The 9,010-nt window shown below is 44.8% G+C and overlaps 1 protein-coding gene across 1 annotated transcript in view; it reads right to left on the reverse strand.

Moving 5' to 3' along the window:
* Positions 1–8,581, reverse strand: part of LOC111156960 (ankyrin repeat domain 55) — a 124,279-nt gene extending 115,698 nt beyond the window's left edge. Inside the window, exon 1 of the mRNA XM_022518138.1 lies at positions 8,537–8,581. The gene's annotated coding sequence lies outside the window, so the exon portion shown is untranslated. The remainder of the gene's footprint in view (positions 1–8,536) is intronic.
* Between the last annotated feature and the right edge of the window lie 429 nt (positions 8,582–9,010).

Raw genomic sequence — 9,010 nt, forward strand, 5'->3', positions numbered from 1 at the left:
GACAAGTGACAAAATAATATCCATATAAAGTTTATCAACCATAGAGCTTGATTTGTTCCTGATCTCATGGATATCTCTGCTCGCCGCCCCCTAGCCCCAAGTTTCGTGGTGATGATGACAAATAATGGCCCAAATCCAGGATTCTGCCGCTCCCTCCTTTTGTTTTTATGATTCTCAAAGAAGCACTAACCTGCTTTCTCTCCCCTTGCCAGGGGTGGATGTGGTTGCAAAGCTCTTCTCAGTCCCAGATCAAGATTATTTTACCTGTGGTCCCAGGAGATGTAGCTCTATTTCTTAGCCCTTTTGTGTGTGTGCTGGGAAACCCTCGGGTGAAATGTCACTTCTCTGGAGAGGTAGGGGATCTTTCACCTCTTGGGAGTGCACTGTTCTCACACTCCTGTGAGCCTTACCCTGGCGCCCTCTGCTGGCCGTGAGAAACAAGACAGAAAGCCGTTCTTCAGGATAAGAAACCCTGAATTTTATCTTTAAAAGTAATACACAGAAGGATAAGAATATTGCTATTCAGCAGGGACAGTCACAGTCGGGTGATGATTCCAAACAGCGAGAGAAGACTAAGCTAGAAATGACAATACAAATCTCCTTCTAAAAAGGGGATTAACAACTGGATTCAGGTCCCAATTCAAAAATCAAAATTAGTTTAATACAGAGCCCTAAAAAAAATATCCTACTGGGAATACCTGTGATGTACAATTGTTTTCTTTTTAGCACGCAGTCAGCAGTTAGTAGAAATTGCTAAATTGGTTTGAGCAAACCCACTGGAAAGTATGCTCCTTACCCACCAACACTCTGCCTTTCCCTGGGCTTGCTTTAATGCGTATACCAGACTACCAAGATGTCATAGTGAGAAATGCCAGAGAAATACCAAAATGAGCAGATGGAATCAGACATTCAAATGTGCTCAGAAGATGGGGTGTCCTGATGATAGACGGGTCTCTGTGGCCCTCCGGCCCCAGCTTCTCTTCACCGCCCTGCCCTGGCTCCCTGCAGAGGTTTAGGGAGTGTTCTTTGTGGCCAGTGCTTTGGCTCTCCCCCATGCTCTCTTGCAAGCACAAGAGAGCATGGGCTCAGTTGCTGACCCAGCTGAAGGGCTTCGCATAAACAAAGGAGTAACACCTGGTGTTTGTCACCCAAAGGACCAGAACAAGAGAAACCAAAACCCACCACAAATGTAACCAGCTCAAACCTCTTGGCTCATTTTCTGATGACTTGGAATGAAATCCATATACAATATAACGATAAGAGACACATCTGCCACTTCAGAGGAGAAAGAGATGAAGAGTTTTAAAAACTGAAAAAAAACGATGAGGAATAGATGGCGCCATGTAGGAAACACTAATAATACAGCAAAGAATAAATGGGTCCTGCAACCCCTGGGAAGGACTGGTGTGCAGTTAGGGGAAGGGCAGCGTTTGCCCGAGCCCAGGCCGCCCCCAAGATGCAACACATGCCAGCAGCCAGTGGGGGTCAGAGGTGCTCTACGAAACAGAGTCTGGCTTGCGTCTACTGCTTGACGAGTTTTAACCTCAAGATCCACAAATTCTGCTAAGGGGAGCCCAGCTGGAACTCCCTCTAAGTTCACCCTTGTCTTCAGGAAGAGCAGAACCATGAAAACATAGGAGGCAGCTGATCTCAGATGCTTTGCCATAAGGATTAATTCTGACTTCAAAGAACCCTCCTGCTGGTTGCAGACACGGGGCGGTCATGTGTCAAGGTCAAGCACGTAAACACACTGAAGCAAGGAAGGACTTCAGTCTACATCCCTAACCCTCATCTCTTCAGAGCACAGAACTTTCCTTCTAAGAACTTTCCCTTCTAAGTCAGCAGCAGTTTGAAGACAATGCTGAAGTGGATGGGTAGGTCTGACTGGTTCATAGGCCACACACCCAGGCTGGAAGTGCTTACTCATGAGAGCTGATTGTGTACATCTCTTCCTACCATGTACTTAACGGATGTCAGGTTGGTAGCGTAACACCGGCCATGGTGAGAGTATTTACCCCACACAAATGAGCAAATCTCATGAGCAAATGCAAGTGAGTAAAACTGCAAATCAGTGCTCTGTCTCCTAGCAAGCTGACTTTGTTAAACATGTCAGCACACCCATGATTCCAGGGCAGGTTTAAGAGTAAATCATTTAGGGGTGCCTGGGTGGCTCAGTGGGTTAAAGCCTCTGCCTTCGGCTCAGGTCATGATCCCAGAGTCCTGGGATCGAGCCCCACATCGGGCTCTCTGCTCATGGGGAGCCTGCTTCCTCCTCTCTCTCTCTCTGCCTGCCTCTCCGCCTACTTGTGATCTCTCTCTCTGTGTCAAATAAAAAAAAAAAAAAAATCTAAAAAAAAAAAAAAAGAGTAAATCATTTAGCACTGTCATCTATCATGCTTAGACCAGAATGCATGTAGTAAAGAGAAAAGGAACAATATCTGATTAGCCTAGAGGATCTTCCAGTATGAACCATTTCTGAAACTACAGACAATTGATTCTATAAAGATATCTTTGCTATCAGGACACCTGGGTGGCTCAGTCAGTTAAACGTCTGCCTTTGGCTCAGGTCATGATCCCAGGGTCCTGGTTGATCCTGGGATCAAGCCCCATGTTGGGCTCCCTGCTCAGTGGAGAGCCTGCTTCTCCCTCTTCCTCTGCCTGCCACTCCCCCTGCTTGTGCTCTCTCTCTTTCTGTCAAATAAATGAATAAATAAATAAATAATTTTTTTTTTAAAAAGATAACTTTCCTACCAAAGACTACCAAGAAGTTAAATAACACATTCCTAAATAATTTTTAACTGTTGAATTGCATACCAAGAGGCCCACCCATGCCCCATGTATTCTTTTTCCTTTTCTAACTTTGGGCCTTGGGAAAAATGTGAGCCTCCTTAGAAAGTCTACAACATCCATTTCATTGTTTCTACAAAGTAAAAATCTGGAAGAAAACAGTGGCCACCTTTCTCTTTTGTGGCACACCGGGAGCCATTGGACAATGGCTCATGTGATACATTCGTTGTACAACTCATAGATTTAAACCCACAAAGCAGTCAGCTTTTCTTAGAAAAAACACTTTCAGAGCCATAGACTAACTTTCACCTTAGCCAATCCAACAAAATTGCCTGGAAAAAACAAACACATTCAAAGTGTCTGTTGTACTATAATTTTTGTAGCATTTTCTACAAAGAAAATGTGTTTAGGCTATTAGTGAACAAGTCTGTATTTTTATCATTGTAGCCAAATGTTTAAATGAGAGTAAACATTCTGGTGGCTCAGAGAAGATGGCTAAACAGGGGTGGCAGCTCATTGGATTTGGGAGATAGATTAAAAGCAGGATATAAGGAGGATTTTAGAAAGTAAGTCAATATAATAAGGTGATGAGAACCAGGTTTCTCACTAGACAAGGGAGTAATAAATAAAGGGAGACAGCTGGAATGAATCATTGGCATAGAATTACAATGGGAAGTTTGGTGTAAACTTAGAGCGCTCAGTATGTAGAGCAAGGTATAGAAATAAACACTGATGGACATTTCTGTATACTCATGCAAATACATCTATGTCTTCACATGTATGCACATGCATACACATGTACATCACACACATTAATACATATATTTCCTGCTCTATCCCTGAGAGAGCTTGGGAGTAGTGACCCCAACAATGAAGAGTCTACCTAGAGCCCAGACCTTGGTTTGTCAATACCAGCCTCCACTGAAAGGGAATAGCATTGATTTCAGGTCTGGAACAGGAAAAATATAAGACATGTTTAGAACATCTCATAATTCCAGAAGATAAGCAAGCAATCAAAGAGTGATGGAGACATGTCCAAAGGACACAGAAGATAGCTCAAAGGGCTCCCAAATGGTCCAGTTTGGGATGATTCGATAAATATGAATTATAGCATCAGATTAAGTCCCCTTGATTAAAATAGGCATCCACTCATTTTTCCTGACATTAACAAGTAAATGACCAGGTAAGAGGAAAAGAATAATCTTCCCTATAGTATAATGCCTACTTATAAATGTCCAAGAAATGATGGAATTAGAAAAGCACAGTTTGAGAGCCACATTATTTGAGACCCTCATTATTTCAGACAAAAAGTACCAATAGATTCTAAAACTAGTGGATAAAAGTTGGAGTATTTACATAGCCTCAAAATATCTGCCCACAAAACTCTTATTAATAGCAAAGGAGAAAAAGAATAACCATACAGTAGAGACCCGTGGTAGATACCATGCTACTGATGAGCTCAAAGTCTATATCACCAGTAAGAGGATAAACCAAGATCATGTGTCATATTATGGGATGCCATGAAAATGCCACATCATCACATCTGTGATATTCCTGCCCAGAATGCATAATTTCATTTAAATTTCATCATGAAGAAATAGCAAACAAATCCAAATTGAGCCATTTCCTTGAAGTAAATCTCCTTAAGGAGCATATACATGTACACACACATACACACACACACACACACTCAAATGCTGTTGGTTCTGTTTCTCTGGAAAATCCTAACTGATAACAGCAGCAAGTTTGGATTCAGAAGCTTTTGACCATTCAGCTTGCCAATTTTAAATTTTTGCTCAAATGTCACATTCTCATAGAGACCAATTCTGATCACTGTATCAAAAATGAAGATTAATTATCTCTCCATTCCATATCCCTGATCCCCTAACCCCACTCTATTTTCTTCCATAGCAATGTCACTTTTCACATAGTGTGTTACTGTTTACTGTGTTTATGTTCTGTCTCCCTTTTCCAGGATATAAACCTCACAAAGGCAGACACTGTAGGACAATTACTCTGGGAAAAAGCTCTGAGGTAGAGATTTGTGTGTAGGATGCTTGGGTGGGGGGTGCTCCCAGAACAGCAGGCATAAGGGACTGAGGAAGCAGGGGCTGGGCAAAGAGTGGAGTGCAGTTGAACACAGGTCTCAGCTGATCCCAAGGGGAGCTCTGAAGCTGGGCTAGTGCTTCTGGCTGTCCTGAATTGAAACAAAAGGTGCTGGGTCTTTGTACCCCCACAGCAACCAATCACTGGATGCAGAGTGCACCAGGGAAGGGGTGTTACCTTGGGTAACATAGCTCCTTTTGGCCAAGGGCAATTCCCAGGAGCCGTCAGTCATGGGGCAGCAGCCGGCACCATGCCTGGCACCTGGGGGAATGAGCAGTGTGATCCTGAATAGGGCATCTAGAGGGTACACCCTAGCAGTAGCCACTAGAGAGGAATCTTTGTTTATTGCTGATCCCCAGCTCCCAGAAGAGGGCCAGGATTGTTGACTGGATCGGTGAATACATGAATGAATGAACAAATGAATGAATGAATTGCTTTCCCAAAAGGTCAGCACGGGCAGACAGGATGTGGCCACTAGTCTCAGCTGACAAGCAGAATGACAAGAGTATGAAAATAGAAAATAGGTCAATGTCAATAGAGAAAGCTTTAAGACAATTCAGTGTAAATCAGAAAGCAGCCGAAGGGAGAAGAGAGGCCCCAGGCTTTGGAAAAGAAAGGCAAGGCTGGATATGGCGTTGAATACATTTATATTCCAAGGAGCTTCCAAATCTTCCATGTAGATTCTGAGCAGTTTATTGTAGGACCAGGGTGTGCTGCTGCAGGCCCAAGGGGCCCGGGGTTAAAGAAAGCATCCTGCTAACACAAGGAGCAACTGGCTCCCGTGACAGAACTTTTAACAAGCCTTTTCTCATATCTGTTGACTTAACGCAGGCCAGGGAATTCTTTGAAAGGCAACATGGCTATAAATCAGCAAGTCCCATAACGCGCATTCCAGGGTCTTGGAGGAAAAGGCTGCACACAAAGGCACCTCTTCTAAGTCTTTAGGAATGCCATGGTGAGTGGCCCTGGGAGTCTTGGGGTTAGCCTCGGGCTGGGAATGGAAAACATCCAGAAGGGAGGAGCAGGGAAGCACCAGCCCCAGTAGCACAGCATGTTTCTGCTAAAACATTGGGCACCCAGGACCTAGCTCAGGGCCTACTACTAGCGGATAATCAGCACTCAAGGAATTTCTGCTGAATGACTAAGTCATATTCAGTTGTCCTGGTTCTGGCCCTGGTTCTGTCATTCACTGGCTGTGTGATCTTGAGGAACTCTCTTCTCTGAACTTTGGTTAACTGTGTGCATAAAACATTAGGCTTGAACACAAATGGACTCTTTGGGAGTATAGGACCCACCAGTTCCTGAGTCCTAAAGAGCATTCAGAGAGGCACGTGAAGCTATGAAAAGGAGAAAAATACAAAAAGCCTACATGGCAGAGAACATTGCAGCTTCCTGAGCCAACATGACCCCTTGAGATGGTCAGAACCTGCTAAAGGAAGTCAACACTTCCTGCATGGCCGCACCTCCAACCCCCCAGCCCCACCCCAGTGGGATCTGCTGGGGCAGCAGAGACATAGAGACTGCTGTGTCTACCACTCCAGGGGAAATGCCTCGTCCACAGCTGGCTCAAACACAACAGATCCCCTGAAACACAAAGAAATCCCCTCTAGGGAAGTCTGATACCAGGTCAAGGGGTAAGAGGCAAATGCTGTCTGATCCCCATTGCAACTTCCATTCTATCTGGGGCAGACCATTTCCCAAAGGCCCCGAGGCAGGCAGAATCAATTTTAGTCAATTGCTTGCTCACTTCCATCAGTAGCCCGATGTGGTGGAAAGGACAACAGCCTCCCCCTAAAAATACAAGTATTCAAATTCTAGCTTTTCTGATACTTGCAGACTTGACCAGTGACTTGATTTCTCTGGATCTGTAAAATGGGAGTGATCATAGCAGCCTGACAGGTATGATCAAATGGTAGGAGATTTAGGAAATCAGCACATTTATTTCCCCTCCCATCCTGTCCTCCCTCCTTCCTTCTCTCCTTCTCTTCTGTGCCAGTCAGCCCAGTTAGTCAGAGCAGAGTACAAGCAGGGCCAAGGGCATAAGTGTGATGCTTATATGGGACCGCAGTCCTGCTCCTTGTCCTCGCCCTGTCAGTCCTAAAGAGTCAACTTGTTAATTGTGTGCTTATACCTTTTCATCAAAGAGCAAAAGGCATTTTGCCACTGACCAGTATCACTGTGGACAAATACTATTTACTCAGCAAGGATGCCGAGCATTTTTAATCCCTGACTCATCAGGAAGAGGAATTTGGCAAAAGAGGGATGGGGGCGGGGAATGAATGAGATGAAACTGAGTGAAGCCAGAATGTAATTATGAGGGTCAGATTCCACCATTCCGGGGCACAGAGGAAGAGGGGAGAAGATGATCTTTTCCCTTAGAAGAGCTGAAGTGACCCCAATTCCACCTTTGGAAAACTGAGGAAGAGAGAACTATAAAAGATATGTGGGGTTTTTCAACTTTCTCTCAGAGTTGCCCCTTATGCTGAACCAGGGGCTCTGAATCTTTGGGCAGACTGCTGACATCATGGAAAGGGACCCTCAAAATCTACATTTGTACTAAGCAGCATTTGTGTACCATGCAACTACAAGTTCAAGTGCTTTCATAGAGGAGGCATCCTTTGGACTCGTATCTGGGTCTTTGTATTCAAATGAGTTGGATTCAGACCCACTGCTGCCAGGCCTGATAGCCAAGTCCCCATTTCTCCAGACACTCTCTGGCCCCATCTCTCTCCACTTTGGGGTTCAGCACCCCAGCCATGGAAATAAACCACAGAGCAGCTCTTTCCTCTCTGCCTGGGGCCTGAGGGCTTGTGATAAGGCCTGCCTGGGCCTTCCCCCTCAGTGTTAGTCTTCTTGGGAGCCGAATCTGAGGGGGAACGTGGCTCCTCTAGGAGCTGAGGGATGGTGATTCACATGGTGATAGTCTATTGGCTTATTGTACTTAGGCTGATGGCCTTGCTAGGATTACTCCTTTCTTTCTTTCTCAGCCCATTCTTCCTGTCACTGTGTCTCTTCCATCACCTCCTCTTCCCCTTTCTTTCTCTCTTTCTTAAGACTGTATTTATTTATTTGACAGAAAGAAAGAGAGCACAAGCAGGGGAGGGGGCAGAGGGAGATGGAGAAGCAGATGCCTCACTGAGCAAGGAGCCCAATGCGGGGCTTGGTCCCAGGACCCCGGGATCATGACCTGAGCTGAAAGCAGACAATTAACTGACTGAGCCACCCAAGCCCCCTCCTCTTCACCTTTCTAAGATGCTAAAGACAGCCTCGTTGCCCCTCTGCATCTATGTCTTCCTTTCTCAAGATCTTTGCCTCCTCTCTTAAGTCTTTCCTCTGTAGTTAAGCCATGAGGATTTCCTCCTCTGTGGTGCTACCAGATTGTACTCTGGTGGGCCCAGTGAATCATCCCTGGTGAATAGACATCGAGACAGTCCTGAAAACTGAACAAGTCTTAGGAAAGAAAGAGTGGCATCAACTGAGCCCTGACTATGGGCCAGGAAATTTACATGCAATGTAGATTTTTTTCTTCACAGTATTCTTCTAAGATACTTTTACTCCCATTGTACAGATGAGCAAATTACAGCTCAGAGAAGTTGAGTACCTAAGCTGAAACCTCTGTTAGCAAATCACAGTCATAACCTACCTGTCTGTTAGAGTCTGGAGCTCACTCTTGTTTCCACACTCCGGCGCCTCACTGACTCCACAGTAATCTTCACATCCACCTCTGGCTGATGCAATGTCATCTTGATGCTCAGGGAAATCTGATGTGTCAGGTTCAAATTTAATCACAACATCTTATAAATTATAGTTAGAGAAGCAGAAATAAATGTGTCAAGATGATTTGTAGGATGAGACATAAGCCTGGATAATTTGACCTGAGTTGAAAGATGTTAAGTCTGTGTGTGTGTGTGTGTGTGTGTGTGTGTGTGTGCGCGCGCGCGTGGGTGCGTGTATATGAGAGAGAGAGAAATAAACAAATTCAGCACATTAATAAAAGCATCAGTGTAGGGCCGGTGGTCCCAAATGCTGGAGCACAATGAGGGAGAAGCTCAGGAAATGATTTTAATGAAAAGAGACTCTGGCCTTGGGGGAATACCCAGAATCAGGAAAGCCTTAA

Source organism: Enhydra lutris, unplaced genomic scaffold (assembly GCF_002288905.1).
Source record: "Enhydra lutris kenyoni isolate GAN:26980312 unplaced genomic scaffold, ASM228890v2 scaffoldscaffold50, whole genome shotgun sequence".
NCBI lineage: Eukaryota > Metazoa > Chordata > Mammalia > Carnivora > Mustelidae > Enhydra > Enhydra lutris.